Consider the following 6,705-nt stretch of genomic DNA (forward strand, 5'->3'; position numbering starts at 1 on the left):
AGAGTAACTGTAGCAGTATTCTTCAGTAATAACTTCAATGTACCCCTGCCCCACAGACGCCCTGTATCATAAATATTACTTTCTTCCAGAATAACTACCGTGCTTTCAAAGCAAAGTAATCCTTCTAGGAAGGAAGAGGGGAGAGGGAGGGAGTGCAAAGCATTTACTATGGGTTATAATCCCAGGAGCTGTTCCATGCAACATAACAAAGAGGTTGCCTGACAAAAATACGCTTTTTCCAGGACACATAATGGAAAAAGTCTTATCATTAAAAAAGCTGGATAAGAAACAGTTAAAAATGGGGAAGAAAAAATACTCAGCACCAAAGTAAGTCGTACACTGCTCTCAAACACTTCTTATCAACATAGCCCAGACCCAGCTGTTGCCCAAAGTAAATACTATTCTTTTATCAATAATCCCAAAGCATAAGATCAACTCAAAACACCTTTGGAAAAGAAATATGTGTATTATGTAAGGCTCAGATAACAGACCAGTGTTTAATTTGAGCACATGTAAGTTTTTGAGATGTTAACAAAATAGGCTAAAGAGCATTCCTTTCAGTTAGTTTTGAACTGAATCCATTACTACAGATGTTCTGTGAGAAAAAGTTTAATTTTAGTCAATTTAGTCAATTTAGGCAGCTCAAAAGGCAAATGGGATCCTGGGCTCCATCAGGAGAGGGGTGGTCAGCAGGGACAGGGAGGTGATTGTCCCTCTCTACTCGGCTCTTGTGAGGCCCCATCTGGAGTCCTGTGTCCAGGTGTGGAGCCCTCAGTACAAGAAAGACATAGAGATTTTGGAAAGGGTCCAGAGGAGGGCGACTAAGATGATCAGGGGGCTGGAGCACCTCCCCTATCAGGACAGGTTGAGGGAGTTGGGCTTGTTCAGCCTGGAGAAGAGAAGGCTGCGGGGTGACCTCATTGCAGCCTATCAATACCTGAAGGGAACCTACACCCAGGAGGGGAGTAAACTCTTCAAAAGGGCTGACAACAGCAGGACTAGGGGAAATGGATCCAAGTTGAAGGAGGGAAGATTTAGGTTGGATGTTAGGGGGAAGTTCTTTACTAGGAGAGTGGTTAGGCCCTGGAACGGGCTGCCCCGGGAGGTTGTGGATGCCCCGTCCTTGGACGTGTTCAAGGCCAGGTTGGACGGGGTCCTGGGCAACCTGATCTGAATGTGTATATTTGGTGGCCCTGCTAGGCAGGGGGGTTGGAACTACATGATCCTTGGGGTCCCTTCCAACCCGGGTGATTCTGTGATTCTGTGAATATGTTAGACAAACACTGTAGTAAACATAATAATTTTAACAATTTTTTGTGAGAATTTTTTGGGAAAATTTATTTTCACCTTTTTTTTCCATCTCCCTGAAAGTTACAGTCAAAATAACAATAATAAAGAAACAAACTATAAATGTTTGGATCACTGGTGCTAGTGTTCAGAAAAGTTAATTCTAACTAATTCTAACTAGTTAATTATAACACGAGAGTAAACTTTCCAGATAGATTGATCGTAAAAATCTAGTTTCTGTAGTTTCTGTGAAAGAATAAGACTTGAATGACATGATTTCTTTATTTTCTCAATTTTCTTTCTCCTGCAGAAGCTGGCAGCCCGAGGCTTGGATGGGTACACTCTTGGCTGGGTAAGGAGCTGGCTGGAGGGCCGAGCTCAGAGAGTGGTGGTGAATGGAGTTAAATCCAGCTGGCGACCAGTCGTGAGTGGTGTTCCCCAGGGGTCGGTGCTGGGGCCTGTCCTCTTCAATATCTTTATTGATGACCTGGATGAGGGCATCGAGTGCACCCTCAGTAAATTCGCAGATGACACCAAATTGGCTGGAAGTGTGGATCTGCCTGGGGGTGGCGAGGCCATGCAGAGGGATCTGGACAGGCTGGAGAGCTGGGCTGGAGCCAATGGGATGAGTTTCAACAAGGCCAAATGCCGGGTCCTGCACTTCGGCCACAACAACCCCAGGCGACGCTACAGGCTTGGGGCGGTGTGGCTGGAGGACTGCGTAGAGGAAATGGACCTGGGGGTATTGATTGATGCTCGGCTGAACATGAGCCAACAGTGTGCCCAGGTGGCCAAGAAGGCCAATGGCATCCTGGCTTGCATCAGAAACAGTGTTGCAAGCAGGAGCAGAGAGGTGATTGTTCCCCTGTATTCAGCACTGGTGAGGCCTCACCTCGAGTACTGTGTCCAGTTTTGGGCCCCTCACTGCAAGAAAGATATTGAGGCCCTGGAACGTGTTCAAAGAAGGGCAACAAAGCTGGTGAGGGGTCTGGAACACAGGCCATATGAGGAGAGGCTGAAGGAGCTGGGAATGTTCAGCCTGGAGAAGAGGAGGCTCAGGGGGGACCTCACTGCTCTCTATAACTTCCTGAAGGGAGGTTGTAGTGAGCTGGGGGTCGGCCTCTGCTCTGGTGTCATCAGTGATAGGACCTGAGGGAATGGCTTCAAGCTACGGCAGGGGAGATTCAGGCTGGACGTTAGGAAGTATTACTTTTCAGAAAGGGTGGTCAGGCACTGGAATGGATGCCCAGGGAGGTGGTGGAGTCACCGAGCCTGGGGGTGTTCAAGGAAAGGCTGGATGTTGTGCTGAGGGACGTGGTTCAGTGGGAGCTGTTGGGAATGGGGAAACGGTTGGACTGGATGAGCTTTGAGGTCTTTTCCAACCTTGGTGATTCTGTGATTTAACAGCATTCTTGATTTCACTTTCCCATCACTGCTGAAGAACTATACCAATTTTCCCTTCCACATTTTTCTCAGTGTTGCAAAGGCTCATTCCCTCTGTGTGGAGCCCGAACCCAGAAATGCTTGCCAAAAATTCAAAGAACTACACAAAGGAGAGGTAAGGAACAGACATGATCCTTCTGTGCTCTTCCTTCTCTCCCTCCCTCCCTCTCTCTCTCTCTCTCTGCCAAACTGACAACAGAAACTTATGTCTTTCTTAAGTCTTTCCCTAAATATCTCTAGTAGTAACTGCCATGTATTCTGTTACTGCTTATTAATCCTATTAAAGTATCATCTCGTAAGCCTTAGCTCATGCAAATTCTCCATTGATTTGAAGGTGAAGAGGTGCACGCTCTGAGAAAGTCCCTTCTCCTGGCAGTTTCAAGTAAACTGAAGGTGGAAAAGGAGATTACATTTAACAGTGCCTTAGACTCCTAGGATTTACAATACCTGTGTTGTCTCAAAAAAACAATCCTGATGCTTCAGCTACATTAATTCTGACTTTCTTTGAGAACAGCACTTTGCATTCAGCATACACATTATTCAGTAAACTGTCATTTTTTATCCTACTTTGACTGCTTAGCCATTGTAAATCATGAACACAGGCATTTCTTTTCCCTCTGTTCCATACAGAAAACGTGTAGCGCATGGGAACTGCTCTCTTAGCACTAACAGCCCAGAATATTGCATACAAGGGTTAAATTATTTGGGCTGCTTCATTGCCTCACTGATGCAAACATCAAATGAGATGCTTTTGAGGGTCTTCAGTGCAATATTCTGCTCATCTAAGGTTAGGAACCTGTTAGATCAGGAGAGCTGATCTCAATTAAAAGGTGGCAGATTCAAGTACAAACCAAACAAGGTGGAACAAAACAAAGCAAAACAGAGACAAAAAAAGGAAGGAAGGAAGGAAAGAAGGAAGAAAGAATGGAGAAAAAATAGAAAGGAATCAGAAGAGATGGTATTTCTTTCTGTTATCCAGCTGATCTGTGGAACATTTGTGGACCCTGAGAGCTCATTTGGCTTCAGAAAGAAAGTAAAGCCCTAGAATGAAAAGCCCACTAAAGACTATTAAGAATAAGAACATGAGCACAGAGCTAGGAAATCTCTGGTCTACAAACTGCTGTCAGCTGCAAAAGCATCTTGGGGGGAAAATATCACACACAAATTCTTATGTCCTACGCATTGGTCAGAATAAAAGAATTTTGGACTACGTTTTGATATAATCTAGGTAGGTTATCATTATCTGAAAGGAATTCTCCAAATGGTGAAACGCTGCGTGAAAGGAAAATGTTTAAACATAATTACATCCTTTCCATCCTCTTCGACTTTTTGTCAGGGGTAAATTTCAATTGGTAAGACTCATTTTACAAGCACAGCTCCTTTAAAGTAATTAAAAACAACACAAAAACTTTTAAAAACAATCCATCAGTGAAAATCAGCATCCAAAGAACTGTGCCATCTGCCACTCTCTGGCCAGTCCTCTTTTCACTCCCTGCTCTGTTCACTCGCTGTCATTGCTGCCAAATGCCCATTAGGAAGCTGTCTAAGTGGGTGCCAGTGAACACAACAGGATACAACAGTAAGTAGCAATCAGAAAACTGTAATATCAACTTAGAATAGAAGGTGCTGGTAAGTAAACCAGATTCTGACGCTCCAACTCACTGCACCTCTTTAATTTACAGCATCCACAGATGAAACCTGAAACAAAAATAGTATTTATGTCTGTTGGTATCCCCTTCATTTTATTCCATATTTAGCTCAACTGTTCTCAATTTTACAGGCACAGTTAATTGCAGCAATTTCCAAGACCTACTTAGATGAATTACCTGTGTTTTTGGTTTTGATTTGTTGCATTTCAGTGCTTTTTACTTAGGTTTTACATGTCAAAATCTCCTATAGTGAAACACAATAGAATGAGTATCCCAGATACTTGCAGTCTACAGCATATATAAAGTTCCATGGTGTTACAGGTTTCTATATGTTGACATACACAAAACGTGTTAATGTGTTTGTCCTTTTGTTTTCTAGAGAGCTAATATTGTGAGGTACTGTGGGAATCAAATGTTGTTTCTGCATTAGAATTGGATAATATTATTTTTATTTTATGATCTCCGCTATCACAGTTCTTTTTGGGAGTCCTTCTACTTCACTTGGGGAAGATCTCTGATAAGTTTACATCACTTATCTTATAGACGAACCTTCCCAGGAAGGCACACTCTGTATATAGGTGTATAGATGTCTATTTTGTCACACACACTGCAAGAATATCCTGCACGAGAGCAAACCAGACAGCAGCCATGGCAGCCCGAGGAAGCACCTGACATTGGAAGGCCTGCCATCATCCCCCAGTGCTCTTTGTTTAACGATGAGGACTTCAAAGAAAATCACCATATCAACAGGACAAGGAGAGCACCGAGACACCTTGGAAACAACAGGATGACGACTGACCGGCACCAGATAACAAATAAATGAGCAAGGAAATAGCAAATGTCAACCTTCTGTAAGACTGTGAACCTGGAGTACCCAGCCAGTGGGGAAACAGGGGAGGGGGGAGGCAAGGGGGAGCAAACAGGGCATAAAGGCTGTCATGTTGTGTCCATAGGCGCTCCTGCTTGTGGGACGCCGCCATTGCAATCGCGAATAAATTCTGCTTTTATCAGAGATACCGTCCTGACAAAATTACTTGGATTATTTCCAACACACGCCATGTGCCGCCATGTGCTGCCATGCGCCACGCGGTGTCACACGCCGTATCCCACGCGCCTGGCGCTGTGTGCCCGGTGCCACGTGCCGTGCGCCGCGTTCGAAGCGCAGCCGTCCAGGCGCCAGGCCGTGCGCCGACCAGCGCCACGGGCTGCGTTCCGATGGCCGGTTGCCGCACGCCGTGCGCCCGCGCCGCGTTATTTGCCCCGTGCCCTCCCTCCCCCCGCCTTCCCCGCACAGCCGCCGCTCGGTGCCCACCTGCGGTCCCACGCGGTGCGACGCTCCGGCGGCTTCCACCAGGCCGAAGGCGGCCGGGCAGCAGGCGCAGGGCTCGGTGCCGTGCCGGCGGCGATGCGGTTCGTCCGGCTGCTCCAGCAGGGCCCGGCCGGCTCGGAGCGATCCGTGCTCGTCGCAAATCGCGTCGTCCCCGCGGCGCTCCCGACGCCCGGCGCCGCTCAGAGCCTCGACGGTGGCGCAGCAGCCCCGCACGGCGCTCCACGCCGCCCCTCGGCTCCGCGGCCCCGCACCGCGCTCCGCCAGCTCGGTTCCGTGCCGGCTGCTCCTCTCGGCGGCGGATCTCGAGGCGCTCTCGTCGCGGCGCAGCCGGCCCGGCTCGGTGTCGCCGTCGGTCTAAGCGGCGGTGGTGCCGGACGGCGGCCACGATGCGGGCCAGCTCCTCGTTCTCGGCCAGCAGAGCCTGGATCTCCACCCGCAGGAGGACGTAGCATCGCAGCACGGCGGCCGGGCGCCGCCTCGGGGGTCTCCACCCACCCGAAGCCGCCATCGCCCCCCCCCTTCCGGCTGTTATGAGGTGCGGGTTCCGAGCGGGGTGTCACAGTGCGGGAAACGTTCCGGGCGTCGCGGAGTCATGGCGCTGTGACCTGGAAGGCAGCGCTATGGACTCCGAGATGGGGGTGAGCATGGGGGAGTGAGAGGGGGCCATGGGGTGGGGAGCAATGGGGCGGCGGTAATGGGGTAGGGGACAGTGGGGCGGGACAATGGGACTGCACGAAACCCATGGGGACACTGGGACTGCCCCAAACCCAGGGAACATTGGGACTACCCCAAATCCATGGGACATTGGGACTGCCCCAAACCCAGGGAACAATGGGACTGCCCCAAACACATGGAAATATTGTGACTGCCCGAAACCCAGGGGGACATTGGGACTGCCCCAAACCCATGGGGACATTGGGACTGCCCCAAACCCAGGGAACATTGGGACTGCCCCAAACCCATGGGGACAATGGGAGTGCCCCAAACCTATGGGGA

General features: G+C 49.0%; 1 long non-coding RNA gene across 1 annotated transcript; it reads left to right on the plus strand.

Annotated features, from left to right (window-relative positions):
- The first annotated feature begins 1,620 nt into the window (after positions 1–1,620).
- Positions 1,621–3,104, plus strand: LOC122190669. The gene is made up of 3 exons (XR_006182197.1): positions 1,621–1,639; positions 2,764–2,845; positions 3,065–3,104. It is a non-coding gene; the product is annotated as an uncharacterized LOC122190669 (long non-coding RNA).
- Positions 3,105–6,705: the final 3,601 nt, after the last annotated feature.

This window comes from Lagopus leucura, unplaced genomic scaffold (genome assembly GCF_019238085.1).
Source record: "Lagopus leucura isolate 7727_CA_CO unplaced genomic scaffold, USGS_WTPT01 34263-0_obj-0_obj, whole genome shotgun sequence".
NCBI classification, from domain to species: domain Eukaryota; kingdom Metazoa; phylum Chordata; class Aves; order Galliformes; family Phasianidae; genus Lagopus; species Lagopus leucura.